Raw genomic sequence first — 25,094 nt, 5'->3', positions numbered from 1 at the left:
TAATTTTAAAAGATAATATGCACCTCTACATTTACTGCATTATTGTTTAACAAATCCAACATTTCATTTAAAATATCCAATATGTGTTCATCTGTGGATGAATGAAAAAAGAAGATGTAGTATATGTATGGAGAAGGGAATAGCAATCCACTCCAGTATTCTTGGCTGGAGAATTCCATGGACAGAGAAGCCTGGTGGACTATAGTCCACAGGGTGGAAAGAGTCAGACATGACTGAGCAATTAACATGCAATATATATGTATAATGAAACACTACTTAGCTATTTAAGCCTTGCCATTTATAGCAAACAGATGGACCTTGAGGATGTTATGCTAAATGAACTAACTCTGACCGAGAAAGACACAGACCATATGATTTCACTTATATATTGACTCTAAAAAACAAAACAAATGGAAAAACAAAACAGGGACAGACATGCAGATACAGAAAATAGACAGGTGACTGCTAGAGGGGAGGGGAGCAAAGTGATGGGGAACAGATGAATGGGACCAAGAGGCAAAAATTTCTAGTTATAAAATAAATAAGTCATGAAGATGTAATCTGTAACACAGGGAATACTAGAAATACTATTGCTATAAATTTGTATGGTGACAAATAATAATTAGATTTACTGTGTTATTTCATAATGTACAAAATACCGAGCCAATGCATTGTACAATGGAAACTTACATAATGTAATAAGTCAATTATATTTCAATAAATGAATTAAAGGGTGGCTCAGGGAGTAACGAATCTGCCTGCAATGAAGGAGACGCAGGAGACAAGTGTTTGATCCCTGGGTTGTGAAGTTCCTCGAGAGGAGGGCATGGCAACCCACTCCACTATTCCTCCCTGCAGAATCCCCATGGACAGAACATCCTAGTGGGCTACACTTCATAGGTTTGCAAAGAGTCAGATGCACTGAAGCAACTGAGCACAAATAAAATAAATATTCTATGCCTTATTTCAAGCTTCCCTTATTTGTTGTAAAAGTTATAATAGTAATTTGTTGCATTTGTTAATTCTATTAGTATCCGAGGAGTCAAAGCATTTATATTTGATATTATATTATTCTTTGGTTACCAGTGAAGACAATTTCATAAATTTATCAATGGGAGACCCCAAGTGAAAAAAGTCAGGAAATATTTTCCTTCTTTTTTTTTTTTTTTAAGCACTGAATTATAAATTTCTGTGGGATTTGGTAACTGGAGTATTAGAACTAGGAACAATGATGATGAGAACACTAACAATTAGTAAACATAACTTTAAAGAAGTTAATGATTCTAAATTGAAGACCAACAGAGAAAAGGATATTCTGAGTCAGTCATAAAAATCCTCCCCCAATTTCTTGCATTCACGCTTTCCATTCTCAAATAAAGGAACAAAATTTCAAAGGCAAATTGGGGAGTTCTGAATTTTATATATGTGATCATGTATTTACGCACAGTAGTTCTTCAAAACCTATAATCAAGCATTCTACATAATTTGCAGAACATTAGGAAATCAGTCAGCAAGAACACTTTATTAATGGTTCTGTAAAATATGAAGGGAGCTTGTAAGAATTAGACTTTATTATAGTTAAATTGAATGTATGCAATCTGAAGCAAACATTGTTGGTGGTAAAAACAGTTAATAACCTCTTACCCTCACAGAAAAGATACTTATCAAGAAAATTTTTATTTTAATAATAATGATAATATTTTAGTATCACATAAAATATTTTTTCTTGAAAAACTCCTAAGGCAAATTATGCCTTGTTCTCAGTATGTATAACAACACTGCTGCTCTTCAGCTGATTAGCCCACAACTGTCAGATACAATTTTATATTAATATTTCCAAAGATTGCCTTGTCATGTATCAAAATACCATAAATTTTGTCAAGAAATGTCATGTAAACAACAAATCATTGGGATATTCTCAGGAACTCCAGTTGGTTCTCTCTCAAGAATATTCCCATGGAATCAACAACTTAATAGCTTAACTTAATGGCATCAACAACTTGCCATAGCTTACAAACTCCTTATTTTTAAAGGTTTCAAATACTGATTTCCTGTCACAGGCAAAATGAAGTTATCTTCAGAGAAACAGTTGTATTCACCTTACATATTAAACAGAATTTTCTCTTTTTGGAATGTATACTCTAACTAGACTTATTTTTTTAAAGGGAGCACTTATCAGTTCTCTATTCCTTTCTTCAACTTAGACTTTAGCTCTTAAAGAAGAGCCTAAACTTTTCACCATCACTTATCTGGAGTGATGTGGAGTGGAATGGAGAGATTTGACTTTCTCCCAGCTTCCCTGGTGGCTCAGATGGTTAAGAATTTGCCTGGAATGCAGGAGGCCCTGATTCCTGAGTCAGGAAGATCCCATGGAGGATGGAATGGCAACCCATTCCAGTATCTTGCCTGGAGAATTCCATGGACCGAGGAGCCTGGCGAGCTCCAGTCCATGGGATTGTAAAGGGGCAGACATGACGCAGTGACTAACACTTTCACCCTCACTCTAGGCCCAAAGGGCAAAAGGCTCTTTATATCTCCATCAATGTCTTGGTTGATCTACACATGAAGAGAAGATGAGGGGGATGAGCTCTCTGTTATATATCAAGATGATTTGGTTTCCATTTCAGCCTTCATTAATGTTATCGAAAATGAGCCTTTTTGTATACTATATGCCTTTACCAATTCTCACCATCTAACATATAATTAACAAAAAGTTAACTCATTATTGGATACCATATGCTGTGCTGCGCTTAGTCACTCAGTCGTATCTGATTCTTTGTGACCCCATGGACTGTAGCCCACCAGGCTCCTCTGTCCATAGGGATTCTCCAGGCAAGAATACTGGAATGGGTTGCCATGATCTCCTCCAGGGGATTTTCCCAACCCAGGTCTCCTGCATTGCAGGAGGGTTCCTTACCATCTGAGACACCAGGGAAGCCCATTGGATACCATGTACATTCTAAATTTTAAAATATTTATGATTTTATTAACTCATGAATGTTTTACATATTGTGCTTACATAATTTCAAAAACAAAGAAAACCTACTTGAGAAATCAAATTATATTATTCATTTTTTGTATTTAAGAGTATTGAGCAAATAATGTAGTGCCTAAGAAAGTACATGTCTTTCGAGGATCTTCACAAATTAAAGAATTTTAATTTAATTGTATTCTTAAGAGATTTTGAAGTTTTGGACAAAGTTTACAGTTGAACCAAATAATTTATCCACTATGAAAAGTAATTTTAAATCTTTAACTAAGAAATCCATGAAAGCTTACTAGGAAATACATAACTTTTCTACTGGAGGGATGACCAGAGATATAAGGAAGCAATTCAAGTTGGAATATCTTCCCATTTGAATTCTTCTTTTTTTTTTTTCAATCTGACTCTCAACATTATTTTTTTGTAAGTCCTTCAATTTTTTTTTTATAGTTTAGTATTTGTTTTATATTTGAATATAGTTAATTTACAACTCTGTGTTAGTTTCAGGTGTATAGCAAAGTGACTCAGTTATATGACATATATCCATTCTTTTTTCAGATTCTTTTACCATATAGTTTATTACAAAATATTGAGTAGATGTCCATTTCTTTTTAGAAAACTGTTTAGAATGAAGATAATTCTAATGTTATTTCCTTCCACATTTGTGACTATACTAATTGTCAGTATGGAGATTTATCCAGATTTTATTTTATTCAGCTTTGTCATTAAGTATAATAATAGACTAGTTAACTAATGAAAATAATAATGATAGTAATAATCTTAAATAGTTTAAGTTTAGTGTTCTATCTATACCTTTCATATGCTAAAGTGTACCCCAAAGGACTGATAACAAATGTCAAAGAGCTATATAATGCACTAAATTAAATAGTTAATTATTAATTATTGCTAAAATGTTACAAATTGCAGTATTACATTTACCTTGCAAAATTAAGTTTCACATTTTCTTGTTAGTTTTCTAATATGTTGGTATTTATTTAAGTATACAGCCATAAACACAAATATTTACTTATTTTTGTACCACTTACTACATGTTATACCTTCCCCACCACACATAGAATTGATAATTTAGGAGGTTCACAATCATATATAGATAAGAAGGAATATTTAGGTTTTCTAAAAACTTTGCTTTTTAACAGACTTCAATCAAGATGTCTTTTGTAATGTCTGTGCTGTGCATCCAAAATGCACACTAAAATGAGATTCATTTTTCATTATATCAGTCATTTCAGAGCATAAACATGCAGAATTAGCATCAGCATTAGTTCCACAATGTACTTTCTTCAGATTAAAAGTCAGCAAATTAATGTAAACAACATGATTGAATTCATTGGCAGTGATATTTTTGGCAACTCAGTCACTGTTAAAGAGTTATGCTAGAATTGTTTTCTTTTTATTAGCAGGCATGATGTAAGTGATGTGAGAAACAACTATGAAATTATAATCTGCATAATAGACAATTCTGAAGCAGTTATTTTTCCTGTTTGCATGTGCTTCTGAGAATGTGAAAATAAATTTAACATCCAACCATTCTTCATATGTTTCCCTGTACTAACTACGAATACCAAATGCTCATTTGTGATAGCAATAGAACTCAAGAACAAACATAATCCAGAGATTTATGGAAGCAAAATTGATGGCATAATAAAATATTGTTTTTGTAAAGGAGCTCAATAGCCATTTGAGTAAACTTTCTGAATATTTAACAATCTGGCCAATGATATATTTTCTCAGCACTGAAAGTTTTGAGTTTTTGTAGTTAATTTGACTATTGACTATAAATACCTTCTGAAATTTACAGGTTATGTATCTTAAAAAACTCTCTAATTTTGATTCTGTCAAAGGAGAATTCTATTAAGATTGCATAATTCATATAGTAGGTAAGCAGATGAAGTATCAAAAATATTAAAAAGATATCTGATAAGAACAATGAAGTGTTCTTATAGAAACTGGACCATATTTGATATTTACATATTTAATTTGTGTTTTGAGGAAAATATTTAGAGAAATAAATGAAGAATTTTTAATGAAATCTACTATATTTTAAATAACATGGAACAATGAATTTCAAACATGTGAGCCTGTAATCATTTCACTATTTAGTTTAAATATACCTAGGTGTAATACACTTGAAAGTGAAAGTCACTCCATCGTGTCCAACCCTTTGGGCCCCCTCTTGGAATTCTCCAGGCCAGAATCCTGGAGTGGGTAGCCTTTCCCTTCTCCAGGGGATCTTCCCAACCCAGGGATCAAACCCAGGTCATCCACATTGCAGGAGGATTCTTTAGCAGCTGAGTCACAAGGGAAGCCTGTGACTTAATGATGTTAATAAAACATCATTAAAAACACTTAATGATGTTAACAAAAATAGATTTAAACTTGGAAGTCTCTTTTGGTAGATATCATTTGCACTGAAAATTCATTTGAGAATAAAACCATCAAAAATTGTACAAGTATTTTCTGAATCCACATATTGGAAAAGAAAGCTTTTTCCAAAGAGTTATTTCATATACAAGCGATAGGATGACATAAGGGAATAATTAAAGGCATTATAAAATAGAATTTGATGTATCATTTATTATGAGGATAAATTTTTCTAGAAAGATAGGAATATGGAGGCTGAAATACTGTCAAAATCATGTTACCACTAATCATCCAGCCTCACTTCAGCAGAAAATGTATCTAGATGTTTCTTGGAACTCGGTAATGGTCAACATTCACTTAAAACAAGGTCCACAGATTTCCAGAAAGATAATGTAAATTTTGACAAAAAAACACAGTCAATAATTACACTCTACTAAAGAATCTGATTTACCTTAATCAGATACTATCACCAGAACCCAACTCTAAGCTACTGTATATTCTGTCATATGTGATTTCTTCTGCTTTTATGGTCTCCTCATTTCTGTAAACTTGGACAGTTTATGTCATCCTCCTGTTGCCTGCATGCGTGTGTGTGAGCTTGTGTTCAATTTCACCCAATGCATATTTTATCTGAAATGCAGTAAACACAGAGCATGAAAAGAAGTTCAGAAGAAGAGAAGGAACTACTTCATCTCTTTTTCCTAGAAGACGAACCATTTTGTGACTCCCTGATGTATAAGAACAATCAACAGGATCTGAGCTACAAAACCGCTTTCACATACTTATGTTACCAGTATGACAGGAAACTTATATAAATAATTTCTAGTTTAATCCCTACGATTTTTAAAATAAACATCATTATCTTCATTTTACACTGGAGAAATCGAGGCTAAGAAACACTAGGGTTAACTAAAAGTCACACACTGCTTATAGAGGGAAATTAGATCTAAATGTCAGTTGACCAGCTTCACAGCTGATGTCTTCTTGAACAAAGGAACTGGTTCATGCTCCTTTGATGTCTTCTGTCCTTAAGTTGTTCCATGATGTCTTCTGTCCTTAAGTTCATCATCTCATAACAATTTTTTTTAATTAATTAATTTATTTTTTTTTATTAGTTGGAGGCCAATCACTTCACAACATTTCAGTGGGTTTTGTCATACATTGATATGAATCAGCCATGGATTTACATGTATTCCCCATCCCGATCCCCCCTCCCACCTCCCTCTCCACCTGATTCCCCCGGGTCCTCCCAGTGCACCAGGCTGGAGCACTTGTCTCATGCATCCCACCTGGGCTGGTGATCTGTTTCACCATAGATAGTATACATGCTGTTCTTTTGAAATATCCCACCCTCACATTCTCCCACAGAGTTCAAAAGTCTGTTCTGTATTTCTGTGTCTTTTTTTCTGTTTTGCATATAGGGTTATCGTTACCATCTTTCTAAATTCCATATATATGTGTTAGTATGCTGTAATGTTCTTTATCTTTCTGGCTTACTTCACTCTGTATAAGGGGCTCCAGCTTCATCCATCTCATTAGGACTGGTTCAAATGAATTCTTTTTACTGGCTGAGTAATATTCCATGGTGTATATGTACCACAGCTTCCTTATCCATTCATCTGCTGATGGGCATCTAGGTTGCTTCCATGTCCTGGCTATTATAAACAGTGCTGCGATGAACATTGGGGTGCACATGTCTCTTTCAGATCTGGTTTCCTCAGTGTGTATGCCCAGAAGTGGGATTGCTGGGTCATATGGCAGTTCTATTTCCAGTTTTTTAAGAAATCTCCACACTGTTTTCCATAGCGGCTGTACTAGTTTGCATTCCCACCAACAGTGTAAGAGGGTTCCCTTTTCTCCACACCCTCTCCAGCATTTACTGCTTGTAGACTTTTGGATATCAGCCATCCTGACTGGCGTGTAATGGTACCTCATTGTGGTTTTGATTTGCATTTCTCTAATAATGAGTGATGTTGAGCATCTTTTCATGTGTTTGTTAGCCATCTGTATGTCTTCTTTGGAGAAGAAAACTCATAACAATTTATATTTATAGTTTGCATAATTTTTACATTATGCCAAAGGTCTTATGAATTAAATTCCAATAAATCAGTGAACATATACTATAAAGGCAAGTGTTTAACCAAATAAACAAAATAAGAATGAGCAAAATAACATGTTTCCAAAAACTGTAACAGTGTATAAATTCACTGAAATATAGTAATTTAAAGTATAATTGTTATTAAATAGTGCTTTTAAATAAATAAATGCCACAAACATGGGGTTTTCTAGATAAACCGTTACAAATAGCAATGCTATTGCTGCCACTCTTCAGACTGGAGGATTTTTTGTTGTGGTTACCTTAAATTGGAAATGATGATGGGTTCTCTCTTACTGTGTTAGAATAGAAATAGAGATTAAAATAATTATAAGATAGCTTATACATATGTTACTATAGCATACAAACGCAATTCCTTTCATACTGTGTGTTTAATACATTTGTACTTAACCTAATTACTATAATCTTTAGGTATTTCATATATACAGAGGTAAAATAAGGCAAAGGAGGAACGCAAGTAGAATATAAAAATGAAAAAAAAATTGTTTTAAATATATTTCTTTACATTTTCATAATTTAACTGCGAATTTTCTCTAAGGCATGGAAGATTATTTTGTGGAAATTTACAAGCTAATTCTAAAGTTTATATGCAGAGGTCAAAGAACCAGGAGAACTAATACAACATTAAGGAGGAGCAAAGTGAGAGGCCTGACACTATTCAATGTCAAGACTTACTAGAAGTACAGTAAGCAAGACAGTGTGGTATAGGCAAAAAATACACAAATAAATCAGTGGACCAGAACTGATAATCCAGAAGTGGACTCACATAGGTATAGTCAACTGACAGTTGCCAAGAGAAAAGGTAATACAATGGAACAAAGAAAATCTTTTCAACAAATGGTGTTAGAAAAACTGAATATCTACATGCAAAAATGATAATAATAATTAAAAAAGAAGCTAGATATCAACATTTTAGGAATCAGTGAGCTAAAATGGACTGGATGGGCAAATTTAATTCAGATAGCCATTATATTTACTACTGTGAGCAAGAATCCTCTAGAAGAAATGGAGTAGCCCTTCAGCCAACAAAAGAGTCCATACTTGGGCAATCTCAAAAATGACAGAATGATCTTGGTTCATTTCCAAGGCAAACTATTCAATATCAAGTAATGCAAGTCTAGGCCCCAACGACTAGTGCAGAAGAAGTTGAAGTTGAACCATTCTATGAAAACCTACAAGACCTTCTAGAGCAATAACCAAACAAGATATCCTTTTCATTCTAGAGGACTGAAATGCACAAGTAGGAAGTCAAGAAATACCTGGAGTAACAGGCCAGTTTGGCTTTGGTGTACAAAATGAAGCAGGGCAATGGCTAACAGAGCTTTGCCAAGAGAACACCTGGGTCATAGCAAACACCTACTTCCAACAACACAGCAGATGACTCCACACATGGACATCACCATACAGTCACACTGAGGTCAGATTAATCATACTCTTTTCAGTCGAAGATTGAGAAGCTCTATACAGTCAACAAAAAAAAAGACAGAGTTGACTGTAGCTAAGCTCACAAACTCCTTATTGCCAAATTCAGACTTAAATTTAAGAAAGTAGGGAAAACCACTATGCCATTCAGATATGAGTTAAATCAAATCCCTTATACAGTGGAAGTGACAAATAGATTCAAGGGATTAGATCTGATAGACTGACTGCCTGAAAAACTATGGACAGTGGTTCATGACATTGTACAGGATGTGGTTATCAAACCCATCCCCAGAAAAAGAAATGCAAGAAGGCAAAATGGTTGTCTGAAGAGGCCTTACAAATAACTGAGAAAAGAAGAGAAGTGAAAGGCAAAGAAGAAAAAGAAAGATACACCCATCTGAATGCTAGTTCCAAAGAATAGTAAGGAGAGATAAGAAAGCCTTCCTCAGTGATCAATGCAAAGACATACAGGAAAACAATAGAATGGGAAAGACTAAAGATCTCTTCAAGAAAATTAGAGATACCAAGGGAAAATTTCATGCAAAGATGGGCACAATATAGGACAGAAACAGTATGGGCCTAACAGAAGTAGAAGATATCAAGAAGAGGTGGCAAGAATAACTCTGAAGAACTATACAAAAAATAACTTCAGGACCCAGATAACCATGATGGTGTGATCAATCACCTAGAGCCAGATATCTTGGCACGTGCAAAGTCCGTAGGAAATATCATACGAACAAAGCTAGTGGAGATAATGGAATTTCAGCTGAGCTATTTCAAATCTTAAAAGACAAGTGTTGCACTCAATAAGCCAACAAATTTGGAAAGCTCAGCAGTGGCCACAGGACTGGAAAATGTCAGTTTTCATTCCAATCCCAAAGAAAGGCAATGCCAAAGAATGCTCAAACAACCACACAATTGCACTCTTCTCATGCGCTAGCAAGCTTAGTTCAGTAACTCAGTGGTGTGCCACTCTTTGCAATCCCACAGACTGCAGCACACCAGGTTTCCCTGTCCATCACCAATTCCCAGAGCTTACTCAAACTAAAACTTGCTCAAAACAAAAATTATGAACAAAGTAAATGTTCAAAGTAATGTCTGAACAAAGTAATGTTGCTCAAAATTCTCCAAGCTAGGCTTCAACTGTACATGAACTGAGAATTTCCAGATGTTCAAGCTTGGTTTAGAAAAGGCAGAGGAACCAGAGATCAAATTGCCAACATCTGTTGGATCATAAAAAATGAAGAGAACTTCAGAGGAAGAAAAAGAATCTACTTCTGCTTTATGGACTACACTAAAGCCTTTGACTCTGTGGATCACAAAAAACTGTGGAAAATTTCTAAAGAGATGGGGATACCAGACCACCTTACCTGCCTCCTGAAAACCTGTATGCAGCTCAAGAAGCAACGGTTAGAACTGGAAATAGAACAACAGACTGGTTCAAAATTGGGAAAACAGTATGTCAAGGCTGAAAATTGTTACCCTGTTTATTTAACTAATATGCAGAGTATATTATGCAAAATGTTGGGTGGATGAAGCACAAGCTGGAATCAAGATTGCTGGGAGAAATATCAATAACCTCAGATACTCAGATGACACCATCCTTATGGCAGAAAGTGAAGAAGAACTGAAGAGCCTCTTGATGAAGGTGAAAGAGAAGAGTGAAAAAGCTGGCTTAAAACTCAACATTCTAAAAAGTAAGATCATGGCATCTGGTCCCATCACTTCATGGCAAATAGATGGGGAAACAAATCACTGCAGATGGTGACTGCAGCCAAGAAATTAAAAGATGCCTGCTCCTTGGAATAAAAGTTATGACCAACCTAGACAGCATATTAAAAAGCAGAGACATTAATTTACCAACAAAGATCCATATAGTCAAAACTGTGATTTTTCCAAAGTCATGTATTAATGTGAGGGTTGAACCAAAAAGAAGGGTGAGGGTCAAAGAATTGACACTTTTGAAGTATAGTATCTGAGAAGACTCTAGAGAGTCCCTTGCACTGCAAGGAGACCAAACCAGTCAATCCTATAGGAAATCAATCATGAATATTCATTGGAAGAACTGAGATTGAAGCTGAAACTCTAATACTTTGGGTACCTTATGCAAAGAGCTAACTCCTTAGAAAAGACCCTGATGCTGGGAAAGACTGAAGGCAGGAGGAGAAGGGGACAACAGAGGACGGGATGGTTGGATGGCATCACCAACTCCATGGGCATGAGTTTGAGCAAGCTCTGGGAGATGGTGAAGGGCAGGAAAGCCTGGCATGCTGCAGTCCATGGGGTCACAAATAGTTGGACATGACTGAGCAACTGAACAAGATGATACAGACTTCACACCATTCACAAAAATTACCTCTAACTCTATTATAGACCTAAATATAAAACCATATTTAATATACACTTGGTAAAATTATTTGCACAAGATATATGTGGTAATGAGCAGTATCTAAATTATACAAAGCTCTTAGCAATCTTTTAACAATCTGCCTTTTCTAAACCACTTATACGTTTGGAAGTTCTTGGTTCACATACTGTTGCTGCCTAGCTTGAAGGATTTTGAGCATTACTTTGCTAGTATGTGAAATGAGTGCAGCCGCATGATAGTTTGAACATTTTTTGGCATTGCCCTTCTTTGGGGCTGGAATGAAAACTGACCTTTTCTAGTCTTGTGGTGCTGCTGAGTTTTCTAAATTTTCTGCCATATTGAGTGCATCACTCTAGCAGCATCATCTTTTAGGTTTGTAAATAGCTCAGCTGGAGTTTCATCATCTTCACTAGCTTTGTTTGTAATAATGCTTCCTAAGGTCCACTTGACTTCACACTCCAGGATGTCTGGTTCTAGGTGAGTGACAATACCATCATAGTTATCTGGGTCATTAAGATCTTTTCTGTATAGTTCTTCTGTGTATTCTTGCCATCTATCTGCTTCTGTTAGGTCTTTACCATTTTTGTCTTTTACTGTTCCCATCCTTGAATGAAGTTTTACCTTGATATCTCAAATTTTTTCCAGCAACTATGCTCCTTTGTTTTACCCAAAGGAATACACAATGTTTATAGCAGTTTTATTCATAATTGTATGGTACACACAATGTTTGTGTATTATATAATTAGTACTATAAATATAGCAGCTTTATTCATAATTCATATAGTACATACAATGATTATAGCAGCTTTATTCATAATTGCCAAAACTTGGAAGCAACCAAGATGTCCTTCAGTAGGTGAATCCTTCAGCAAACTGTGTTATATCCAAACAAAGGACTATTATTCGGTGATAAAAATTAATGAGCTATCACATCATGGATAGACCTGAGGGAACCATAAATACATATTAAAAAGTGAAAGAAATCAATCTGAAAATCTAAATTCTGTGTGATCCCATTTATATGACATTCTGGATAAAGCAAAACTATGAAGACAAAAGATCAGTGGTTTCCAGGCTTAGAGGTGGAGTGATGGATTTCAGGGTAGTGAGTGAAACCAATTTGTATGCTGCCACAAATTTGAATATATATCTTTATACATTTGACAAAAACAATAGAAGGTACCATGGGGGAAGGCAGAAGTCCAAGGTAAACTGTGGACTTTACCAAGGGGGAAGCCCAGTGTGAGTTCTGGACTTCAGGGGTTAATGACGTTTCAGTGCAGGACCACTGCTTGAAACAAGTGTACCATGCTAGCACAGGATATTGTTGCTGAGGGGAGCTGTGGTGGAGATCAGGGAGAGAAAGTATATGGGAAATCTCTGTACCTAAAAAAAAAAAAAAAAAAAAAAAAAAAGTTGGTAGGACTTCTACTGAGAATAAAGCATAACAAAAATTGGCTCATAAGGGTATATCATGAGTTCATGACATCCCATTATATGCTAAGATGATTAAGAAACTTTTAAAGAGAGATGCTGCAACAGTGGGACACAAATTCTGCTTTTCAACACTGGGGATATGTAACACTGAAACATGTTACCACTCTCCTTGATCTGACACTGGATGTCCTGTTAATATACTTTTCCTAGAACTATCTGCAGTTGGGAAAGTAGCTTACTCCTAAACAGATACACTTGGTCCTGTTCATAGAGTCCACAGCTCATGACATGTTGATTAAAGCAACAAATAAGCTAACTTTACCTTGAAATAGATTTTCAGTGTTCTCAAGTGCAATAATAGTTGAAAAGAGGCTTAAGCAACTTAGTCCTTTATTTTATAAAGCAAACGGAGTTAAATGTAAATGGAATGTCTTATAAAGTGTTAAACTTCTATTTTGAGATAGTTAGACTTGATCCATTTGAAGATGAGACAGATAAACTCTTTTTCCACAGCAGAGGGGCTACGCTTATGGAATAATATGATAACCTCTTCCTAGAGTCGTGTGATGCACAGTTGTTACAACTGGAAGTATTAGTCACTCAGTCATGTCCGACTCTTTGTGATCACATGTACTGTAGCTTGCCAGGCACCTATATTCATGGGATTTTCCTAGGCAAGAATACTGGACTAGGTAGCCATTCCCCTCTCCAGGAGATCTTCCCATCCCAGGGATTGAACCCAGGTCTTGTGCTTTGCAGGCAGATTCTTTGCCATATGAGACAGAAGGAAAGCACGAGAACCAATACAAATAAGTCATTTAATACCTAAAACTGCTGCTTTGAATAATATCAACATATGTCGAGAGGCAAAGGACTTTCTTATATTGCTTAATTTTCTACAGTGGGAGTTTTTATTTTTATTATTTTTAAAAATAAGAAATATATTATCAAGTGATAGCTCATCCTAACTTCATTGAAACAGTTTTCTAGAAAGAAAGAGGAAAACAAATGTTACAATGCCATTAAAATTAGAGGGCTTGACAGCTGGCAAAGAGAACATTGCATCATTCTATTTATCCAGTAAATTCTAGTCCCTGTTGTAGCCCAAGCAACAGGCTATATGCTTTAACATATTTTTTAATGTGATCTTGACCAAGTACAAGCAATATATATTGCTGAAGCAATATATATATTAGAAGTAGCCAAAAATTACACTGTCTATAATTTTCACAATGACTCAATTTCCAGTAAGTGAATGTATCATGCCATCTTACAAAAAGGGACACAAATTATTTTATCTCTCAGAAGAAATTATGGTTCAGAAGATTTAAGGAAAATGACAAAGTCAGAGTGAAAAAGAAATGTTGAAAATGATGCTGTGCTTTTCTGTTTTTTTTTTTTTCCCCTTCAGTGTAGATTCAGAGCCTGAATCAAGGCAGAAGCACTTCAAAGGCTTTTCATAAGTGATGTCAAGTAATTTCAACTGAATTGAAACCACCAGGTTCAGGAGAGATATTGAAGGTATCAGGACCCTAAGGACACTAGAAACTTCACTAGTTTCAAATTAATTTAAAGTATATTAACATCAAACACTGGAAAATACAGGTTAGTGATGGCATTAGATGAAGACTTTGGGGCTCTATTCTTGGCTTTCCTTTTGAGTTGCTAGTTGTCATGGAAAAGCTATGTATAGCCTGTACAAACACGTTTTTGTTTGTTTGTTTGTTTGTTTTAAATTCCAAAGATCCAGATTCTCTTTTTCTTAGAAATTAAATTCTGGAAAGACTGATTGTCATTTAGTTATCCTGCTTAAGATACATTTGCTTCTGTGAGAAATTATCTACAAATTGATGCATCAGCATAGAAGGTAAAGTTAAACATCTTTGTGCTGGAACATGCATTCTAGTTAATGTAGAACAAAATGAGTCAAATCTCCTTACAGCATTATTAATAGAGTTATCTTTTTAAAATATCTGTTCACTCTTATGCAATACAAAAAATGGAATTGTAGGTTTGTTTCCTCACTCTTCAATCTGAAAATTAAGGTAGAAGTGACTTTAGACATTGTTTTAAGCAAAATTCTTGGTGCCCAAATCTGGCATATCTGGTCCATATCACACATAAGACAGTATAACTGGATGAACAGTATTTGCTCTAGGAATTTTTTTTTTTGATAGAAGAAAGACTTAAGTGAGACTTTAAAATACTTGTTGTCACTTTACCTTTCCTATACCTTCACACTTATTGGAGCAGCGTTCTCCGAACATATTTAAACAGATATTTGGAAGTGTTTCCTTGACTGATAGTCACATATTTTATAAAATTTAATAATTGAAACTATAGTGAATCCATGGTTGTGCTTCCAGAATTTGGGATAAACTTTAGAATTTTAGTTCTCATATAGCCTATATAGTTAAACAAAGATTTTAAGGTTTCTACTTGAAGGTCATCTAAGTGACTGGGAAAAACTTTTAAACTTCCTCTCTTGCATTGCCAAATAATTGAAATTTCCTACATCTAGCTAATTAGAAGCCACAAGCTGTTATTGTAAGAAGGAAGTATTATTGCTTTTTATTGAATTTTTATCCAATGGGATCAGGAAATATAGGTAGTAAATTTATCCAAAAAATGTTACCACAGGGCAAAGAGTCATGAAAAATAATACGTATACATTGCTCATTTGCAGCTGGGAGGGAAGCAATTTTCTCAGCACTAAGTTTAAAATCCTCTAGATACCAATTAAAATATGCTTCCCATTCATTTTGTCTATCTCATATTTTCTCTAGTCATGCATGAAGATAGACAAATTTGGGGGTTTTGAGAGCTCCCTATTTTAGCCAACAGAAATTTAAATCACTCGAGGTTAAATGGACCCATTTATATAAGTAATTATAGAATAGGGGTATAATTACAGGTGTTAAATATAAAGTTGGCACAAGCTCCTAAGAGTTCATTTTTCTTTAAATTTTTCCTGTAAAAACTTCCCCTTATTCTGAGAAGTCACCAAAAGAAGAAAGAAAACCTGAAACTCACATCTCTTACCAAGCCATGAAGACAGAAAACCTGAAACGTGAATCACAAGATGGAAAAACCTTGAATCTGAATGCTGAGATTAAAAATAAAATCTAAAATAAATCCTCAAATAAAGACCTAGAGCTCAACCAAATGGGAGGTTTGGCTCCAGGAGCACTCACCTGGAGCTCTAATGCAACTGAAGAGAAGGCTGGACTCAGTGGGTCTGCGTAGGTACCGTACATAGGGTCTGAACAACTGCCGGACTGCTGAGGGAGCACTGATCTGGATCGTGCCAACCACGTCAGCTATGTTCACCAAAATTTCAGAAACAGAGACCTGATTGAAATACAGAAGCATTTACAAGGCTACCCAGGTGGCTAAGTCAGTAAAGAATCTGCCTGCAATGCAGGAGACTTGGGTTTGATCTCTAGGTCAGGAAGATATTGTAGAGAAGGGAAAGGCTTCTCACTCTAATATTCTTGCCTGAGGAATTCCATGGACAGAGGAACCTGCTGGGCTACATTCTATAGGCTTGCAAAGAGTTGGGCACAACTGAGTGACTAACTCTACACTACTGAGGGTTTTTTAGGACTGCAGCCCCAGAGACACAGATTAAGAAATGTCTGAATTGTGTTCCACCAGACTACAGTATGGAGGAAGCCATAAAAGTAAAAGCTGCTAGGTCACAGTATTACATAAGTTGTCTCTCAAGAATTATAATTGAAACTGGCAAAAAGTGAGGGTTTGTGTTAAGCAAGGATTGGTTGGAGTCTGAAATGGTTGCATACTTCTAAGTGGAACCTTGAGATCATAAGGTTGCAGGTTGCAGATATTGTCCTGAATGTGGCTTGTGGTGGCCTTGGGTTTGGTTCAAGTCCTTAATAGTGAAGGAAGTTTTCTGATACCACATCCTCAGTGGCTGCCCAATTCCAGTTTTGTATGCCTGAAATTTAACTTTTTTTTCTTTTTCTTTTATAGTCAAAAAAGGGAGGGGAAGACTTGAATGATGAGTTTAAGGATCTTGAAATGGAAGGATTATCCTGGATTACCTAAGCAGGCTGGTAATAAATGCAATTAAGTGTATCTTTTAAAAAGAAGGCAGAGAGAGTTTTGACTCTCTGGAGTCAAATAGGAACACATAGGAACAGGTAATATGAAGACAGAACATAGAGATTTGAAGAGTTTGGCCTTAAAGACTGGACTGATGTGACCACAAGCCAAGGAATGCTGGTAGCCACCAGAAAATGAAGAAACCAAAGAATGGATTAACCCCTAGAGCATCCAGAGGGAATGTGACCTTGCTAACATCTTGATTTTTGACCTAGTGATACTGATTTTGGACTTCTGATCTCCAGAATGATGAGAAAACAAATTTCTGTATTTCAAGACACCAAGTAGTAACTAGCTACAGCAGCTATCGGAAACTTACATAGAAGAACATAGGGTTGTATGGGGTGGAGCTGCATGGAAAAAAAAATGCTATAGACCATATAAACCAGCCTTTATTTTGGAGGCTCCAAGATTTTGATGTTTATTGACCCTTAAAACTACAATAACAACAGAAAATCAGGGTTTGCCAACTTTCCATTTTGCCAAATAATAAAACTTTCAAAGTTACTCTCATAATGTCTATGCTTTTATGAGATAACTTTCTTGACTTATTTTTCCTGCTAGAGACAACTTCCTCAGCCTGTTTTAGCCCTGAAAGGGGGGTGTATGAAGTCTTCTAGGAAGGCTGATCTTGTGAAGCATACACAATAGCCCTGGGGAGATTCTTCTCTTGCTCCCACATGCTATTAATCAATCATCATCAAGTCCAACCAGTTCTACTTTCAAAATATGACCAGATCCTAAGCATGTCACCTCACCTGCATTGTTTTCACCCTGTTCCAAGACACCTTGTTAGCTTCTCTCTAGAATTCCTGCAGTTGGCCCCGACCTGGCTGCCTTACCCGTCTCTCCCCCTTCCGTCTATTCTCAGCAAATCACTTGGAGCGAAGCCTCAGTTCAGTTCAGTTCAGTTCAGTCGCTCAGTCGTGTCCAACTCTTTGCGACCCCATGAACCACAGCACGCCAGGCCTCCCTCTCCATCACCAACTGCCGGAGTCAACCCAAACCCATGTCCATTGAGTCAGTGATGTCATCCAACCATCTCATCCTCTGTCATCCCCTTCTCCTCCTGCCCTCAATCTTTCTCAGCAACAAGGTCTTTTCAAATGAGTCAGCTCTTCACATCAGGTGGCCAAAGGATTGGAGTTTCAGCGTCAACATCAGTCCTTCCAATGAACACCCAGGACTGATATGCTTTAAGACGGACTGGTTGGATCTCCTTGCAGTCCAAGGGGCTCTCGGTGCAGGAGTGGCTGAGAGGAGCTACCCCACGTCCAAGGTAAGAAGCAGCAGCTGCATTTTGCTGTAGCAGCCGTGAAGAGATACCCCACGTCCAAGGTAAGAGAAACCCAAGTTAGACTAGGCACTGAGAGAGGGCATCAAAGGGCAGACAGACTGAAACCACAATCACAAACAACCAGCCAATCTGATCACACGGACCACAGCCTTGTCTAACTCAATGAAACTAAGCCACGCTGTGTGGGGAGAGATGCCAACTAAAAGCCAAATCATGTGACTCCTTCACTCAAAACCTTCCAATGGCACCCACTCCACTCATGATACCATCCCAAGCCCTTACCATTATCTACTAGGTCAACAAAATCCATTCCCACTATCACAGTCTCCCTCTCTCTGCCCTAGACACATAGCCTCCTTTCTCTCTCTCTCTCTCTCTCTCTCTCTCTCTCTCTCTCTCACACACACACACACACACACACACACACACACGGAGTGCATTCCACCCTAGGGCCTTTATACTTGCTGCCTATTGTCTAGACCCCTTCAGGGCCGTGTCTTCACTTACCTTTGTGCTCATCTTACAACCGCAGAGAGGCCTCCTTTGTTTCATGAATCACCTTGTGAACCCAAAACACTCAGTAAGGATTTGACCTCAACCCTATTACAGTCAGACATTCATGCCAGTTATTGGTATTCTGACTTCTACTTGGAATCCTGACAGAGTCCCATGCCAGCACTTCTTAAACGTTAATGTGAGTATGAACCAGAAAGATGGCTGGTCAGTGCTTCTCACACTGCAACATGCAAATCCATTCGCAGATTCTGCTTTAGCAGGTTTGAGGCAGGACCTGAGATTGTGCATCTCTAACGTAAGTCCAGGAGATGCTGACGTTGCTGTCCCCCAGCCCATACTTTAAGAGTACTTTCGTGGTAACTCAGGTGACAAAACTCCACCCATTGACCCAGACACACAGGCTGAAGGCTAGACCCCACTTCTCTCTTCCCCTCTCCCCTACTTGTTTACAATTTCCTCCAGTCACGGGGCGGTCAGATCTTCCAGCCTCATGGATGTAATGGCATGATAGCTGAGTCATTGTGAGGGCCAGCCCAGCCGGCAGGATGAATACACAGCTGGACTGAGACGACTGCTCTGGGAACTTGACTGGACAAGCCCCCCTGCTTTTTTTCCATGCCCACCACGCGCACCAAAACCACCAGACCACCACGCCCCACCCACTCATCATGCCCCACCCACCACCCGTGTATCACGCCCCACGCCCACCACGCACAACCGCGCAGGAGCCGGCATCCTGCGCACGATGGTGCCCCACGCCCACGTGCTCCAAGAACAACCGCGCACCATCAGGCACCTACCGCACAACAAACACGCACGGCGCAGGTCCAAGGGGACATTGCGGTGGAGCAAGCTGACAGTGCACTGCGCAGAAAGGGACCTGTGAGGTGAGAAAGCATAGGAGACCAGAAAACCGTCAGAGAAAACGAGGTGTGTGTGCTGAGATCTGAAGAATGGGAGGGTTGGGTGCAGGTGGCGAACACAGGTGGCATTTTTGTCTGGGGAACAGGAAGCAAGAAGGAGGAGCTCACATTCAGCAGGGTGGCAGAGGAGTGGGGGACACTGTAATCTGAAGGCTCAAACCCCAACCTGGAAACGTTTACATTATCTGTTAGAAAGTTACACAATCGTAGGTACTTTGTTTTGATAAAGTACAATTTTTGAAAGCGTATGAAAAAGAAAGAGAAGAAAGGAAAGGGAAGAAAAGGCTCCTTCCTTTCTTCTTTCCATTCTACTCTTCAGAAAGATTGGGAAGGGAACTGCCCTTCAAGAACTTTTAATGAAATCCTTCTAGTTGTTTTGCACCTAGCTGTTTCAACAAAATATGTTGGATCCATTTATAGGCCAATAGTTTCTATTCAATTTATACAACATTCTCAAAATGTCAAAATTAAAGATGATAGAGGTAGAAAGCATGTTAGTGCTTCCACATTAGTGGTAGGGGAGTGGATGTGATTACTGTGAGGCTGTCACGGCTAACGCCATGGCAGGCAGCCTAGATTAGGAGTAGGCCTGGTTTCCCAGAGTAACATAATAATCAGGCCTCCTGGAGCCAGCCAATCAACATATGCCTAGCCAGAGAAAAGGGAACCTATCAGGGGAAAGCTGAAAGCCCCACGTTGGGCCAACAAAAATTACCTTGCAACTGTGTAACCAATCCTCTTACGCCAACTACCCACTGTGTAACCAATCCAATTGCGCCAACTACCTGCTGCTGATTTTGACCTAATAAATACCCGAGAGAACTGGGGCTCGGGGGCCTTTCGTCCTCACACACCTGGTGAGGGCGGGAGGCCCTGGCTCGAGTCAGTAGTAAATTCCCCTATTGCAAGTTGCATTGTTTCAAGGAGACTTCTTTCCCGACCGGGGACTCGGACTAGGGCAGAACAATTACAGAGGTAGCCTCAGGGGAACCTGTATTTTTTTCATGGAATAGTTTTGCATCTTGGATGAACTTAATTGCATGTAATTGACTGTCATAGTACTATACACACATATTGTGCCTACAACAGATTCTTGGTTTAATTATGTAATATGTTACCATTGGGAGAACTGGGCAAAGAGTATACTGTGCCTCTCTGTAATACTTTTGCATCTTCCTGTGAATCTGTAATTATTGTATATTAAAATAAGTCTATAGATTTGGAACTGAGACAATTACTACAGAGCAGTTTCTCAGGCCTACTGAGCTATTTATGAGTCATTTATCAGCTGAGCCACAGAAGCCCCTTCTGGCTAGTGGACAATGGTAGGATTCTCTGTTCCCAGGGATTAGTGTCAGTTTAAAGGACGTTTCCAAACTTCTTCCAAAATGTGCTTTTTCCATTAAACATTTTCCCTGGTAAATGACTGCAAATCTATTAAGGAACATTGGAAGGAAGATGTACTTACGGAGTTCTCTCAGGGTTTTTCGATTCTCAGCTTGTTTCATGGAATTCTGTATCTGTGAATTGACTCAGGGATGGGAGTTCCATCAGGACCATGTAAGGAGATGCAAATAAATCTCCAAAATTAGAGGGCTCCCTCCTCCCACCTTCCCCAACTCCAGAAAAGTGAATAAAGAAGATAACGGGGCTTCACTGGTGGCTTAGATGGTTAAGAATGAACCTGCAATGCAGAAGACACAGGTTCAATCCTGGGGTCAGGAAGATCCTCTGGAGAAGGGAATGGAAACCCACTCCCATATTCTTGCCTAGAGAATTTCATGGACAGAGGAACCCTGCAGGTTACAGTCCATGGGGTCGCAAAGAGTCAGACACGACTGAGCAACTAATGCAATGAGACTTAGTCCTAGGCATCAAACTATTGGTTAGGCAAAGATTTATGAAGTTGACCTTCTGATTACAAATGCAGGTAGTTGACGGAGTAACCAAGACAGCATAGCTTTAGCAACTTTGTATTATTGTTTTGTTTCTGCCACTCCATGAATCTATAAATCAGGTCCAAATAGAGAATATACTTCAGTGGTAGCATTTCCTCTCTAACAAATAGAGAGGAATTGTAAGGTTGGTAATCTATTCATCAGTGTATTTCTCAGTGACCTTCAAAGTGCAGTGTTTTCTGGATTCTCTCAGGGACATAGGTAGGGGGTGAAAGTTGTATCACACACAATCCATAAACTCCAACATTTCAATTATCTTTAAAGTTTGGATCTCTTCCTCTAGATTTTATCATGGAATTTTAACTTCATATAAAGTGAACCATCGATAACGCCCAGCTTAAACTAACAAATGAACCAGTAGTTAAAACGACTCCTAGTTTTTCAGCCTAGGAGATTGATTCAGAAATTTCTGGCAAATGTTCCACATTAGTAAATTGGGCCTAATACACTAATATGTTATTTTCTTCACTGTTGAGCTATCTCAAAGTCTTCACACATAACTCCTAGGTTCCTGACCTGAATGTGTGACCCTTGAAATTATGCTGGTGTGTAAAGCTTTTTATACAAGTTTGGCTTTGCAGTTTCTCCCTCATAACATCTTGAATGCGATGTATTGTTTATCTGGTGGCAATAAAAGGAAAAAAAGGGAATATGAGAGAGATTTTCATTCTCATTGATATGATTTTCTCATGTGGATTCATTGCATTTGTTTAAAGAAAGGCAATAGCAGCCTTATCATATTTCAGCAGAGATTTTTGGAGAGGTTTGGAAATTCTGTCCCTCCTACTAGAATCCTATCTAATGATCTCTTTCCAAATTTCAGTATCTTACTTTTTCCTAATATATGTCCTACTTTTGGCATATTTGAAAAGATTGTTGTTCAATCTACCCTTATTATGGGTTGGATTGAGTACCTCAGAAAATATATGTTAAAGCCCTAATTCTTAGTACCTCAGAATATGCCCTTGTTTGGAAACAAGTATTGTACAGAGAAAATGAAGTTAAAATGAGCTTCCTAGGGTGACTCCTAATTTAACATGACTAGGGTCCTTATAAAAATGGGGACATTTGGACGCTAGACACATATGCACAGAGGGAAGGCACCATGAGGACACAAAGGGGAAAGTCAGCCATATGACTGGAGTGATGAGTCCACAAGCCAAGACCACCAAGGAATGATATCAAATAATAGAAACCAGAGAGGCAAGGAAGGGTTCTGCTCCTGAGCTTTCAGAGAGAACAGGACTCTGCTCACACCTTAATCTTGAATTCCTACCCTCCAGAACTGGGATACAATAAACTTTACTTGTCTTAAGAATTTTAAGTACCACATTTTAGTACTTTGTTAACAAAGTCCTAGAAAAGTGAATAGTGCCATAATTCACCAAACTGAAGGCATATATTTTATTTTAAAATTTATACCTATATAAATCTTGCCACTACCAAGAGAAGTGATGATTTTATTGAAAAAGAAAATCCCTGTATTCTCACCAGGCTTTGAGATGAGAATTTAAATCTTGAGCTGGTCACCATCTTTCCACATAGTGGAAACGGTCAGCCCTGCCTCCCTCAACCCTACTGCCCTTTGTAAACATTGTCATGATCATTGATCATAATATCACCACATCTATTAAACCTTAGCTCTCAGTAGGTAACAGGCAACCATAGGTAATAATAATTAAAGTAAATATTTTGCCACTGCATGCCATGAATTACTAATGTCTTTACTTTTTGTTAATTGGCTCCTCACCGACTTAATCTCAGTCTTGTGAAATCACTTATCTTGAATTGTCTTGAGTTTCTTTCTTTTTTTTTTTTTTGCAAGCACTTTTGTAATTAATTACAATATCACTTATAATCTTTTAGTTTAAGGAAATAATATGAAATTTAATTTATGAAAATAGAGTCATATGAAATAGTTTTTTCAGTTCAGTTGCTCAGTCGTGTCCAACTCTTTGTGACCCCATGGACTTCAGCATGCCAGGCTTCCCTGTCCATCACCAACTCCCGGAGCCTACTCAAAACTCATGTCCATTGAGTCAGTGATGCCATCCAACCATCTCATCCTCTGTCACCCCCTTCTCCTCTTGCCCTCAATCTTTCCCAGCATCAGGGTCTTTTCCAATGAGTCAGCTCTTTGCATCAAATGGCCAAAGTGTTGGAGATTCAGCTTCAGCATCTGTCCTTCCAATGAATATTCAGGACTGATTTCTTTTAGGATCGACAGGTTGGATCTCCTTGCAGTCCAAGGGACTCTCAAGAGTCTTCTCCAACACCATAGCTCAAAAGCATCAATTCTTCTTGGCACTCAGCTTTCTTTATAGTCCAACTCTCACATCTATACATGACTAATGGAAAATCCATGGCTTTGACTAGAGGGACCTTTGCTGGTAAAGTAACATCTCTGCTTTTTAATATGCTGTCTAGGTTGGTCATAGCTTTTCTTCCAAGGAGCAAGCGTCTTTTAATTTCATGGCTGCAGTCACCATCTGCAGTGATTTTGGAGCCCTCAAATAAATAGCTTTTAGAATCTCCCAAATAGCCAAGGTTTAAATACTGCTGCTGCTTCTTGTTGTTCGCTTACTAAGTCATGTCTGACTCTGCAACCCCATACACTACAGCAGGTAAGGCCTCCTTGTCTTTCACCATCTCCTGGAGTTAGCTCAAACTCATATCCATTGAGTTGGTGATACCATCCAACCTTCTTTTCCTCTGTTACCCCCTTCTCCTCCTGCTCTCAATCTTTCCCAGCATCAGGGTTTTTTTTCCAGTGAGTTGGCTCTGTGCATCAGGTGGCTAAATTATTGGAGTTTTAGCCTCAGCATCAGTCCTTCAAATGAATATTCATGGTTGATTTCCTTAAGGATTGACTAATTTGATTTCCTTGCTCTCCAAGGGACTCTCAAGAGTCTTCTCCAGCACTGCATGGAATACAGTAATTACAATAATAGTGAAATATACTATAATACTTTTTATTTATAATAGAGTTGGACATGACTTGGCCACTGGAAAAAACTAGTTAATAAATAACAGCAAGATACTATAAAGCTCTTCTACAAATCTCTTCTAACAATTCTTCTGAAAATTCCATTGATGCACCACCACTTTACTCATTATCTGTGATTCTAGGGAGTCTAGGAAAGATAACAGAAAAAGTAGGATAGCATGGTAGTTTAGTTCCTGGACTCTGGGGCTGCCCTAGCTAAATTCAAATCTTACTGTCCCATCCATTAACCCTGTGACTTTGGCCTTATTAGGTAACGGGCTGTGCTTCAGTTCCCTCCACCTATAAAACAAGAATAGTAATAGTGCCTATCCTCTAAATGAATGAATATTTTTAAAAATCTGAAATTTATTAAACATTAGATAAAAACCTTGTGAAAAAGGCGATAAATAACTAAATACAGACCAGACACTATAATGTCTGGCCTAACTTGTACCAGATAAAACTAAATATCTCCAACCATGCTAGAAAGATAAATCAATTTATTGCAAATATTTAAAATTTTCTCCTTTCTGGTTTCATGTGTGTGTGCCATCTTTTACACATCTAGAATCCTGGCAGCA

The 25,094-nt window shown here is 37.7% G+C and overlaps 1 pseudogene; it reads right to left on the bottom strand.

Annotated features, from left to right (window-relative positions):
- Positions 1-18,649, bottom strand: part of LOC133071849 (phytanoyl-CoA hydroxylase interacting protein-like) — a 108,367-nt pseudogene extending 89,718 nt beyond the window's left edge.
- Between the last annotated feature and the right edge of the window lie 6,445 nt (positions 18,650-25,094).

This window comes from Dama dama, chromosome 17 (assembly GCF_033118175.1).
Source record: "Dama dama isolate Ldn47 chromosome 17, ASM3311817v1, whole genome shotgun sequence".
Taxonomy (NCBI): Eukaryota; Metazoa; Chordata; class Mammalia; order Artiodactyla; family Cervidae; genus Dama; species Dama dama.
This window is presented reverse-complemented; position numbering and strand designations above follow the sequence as displayed.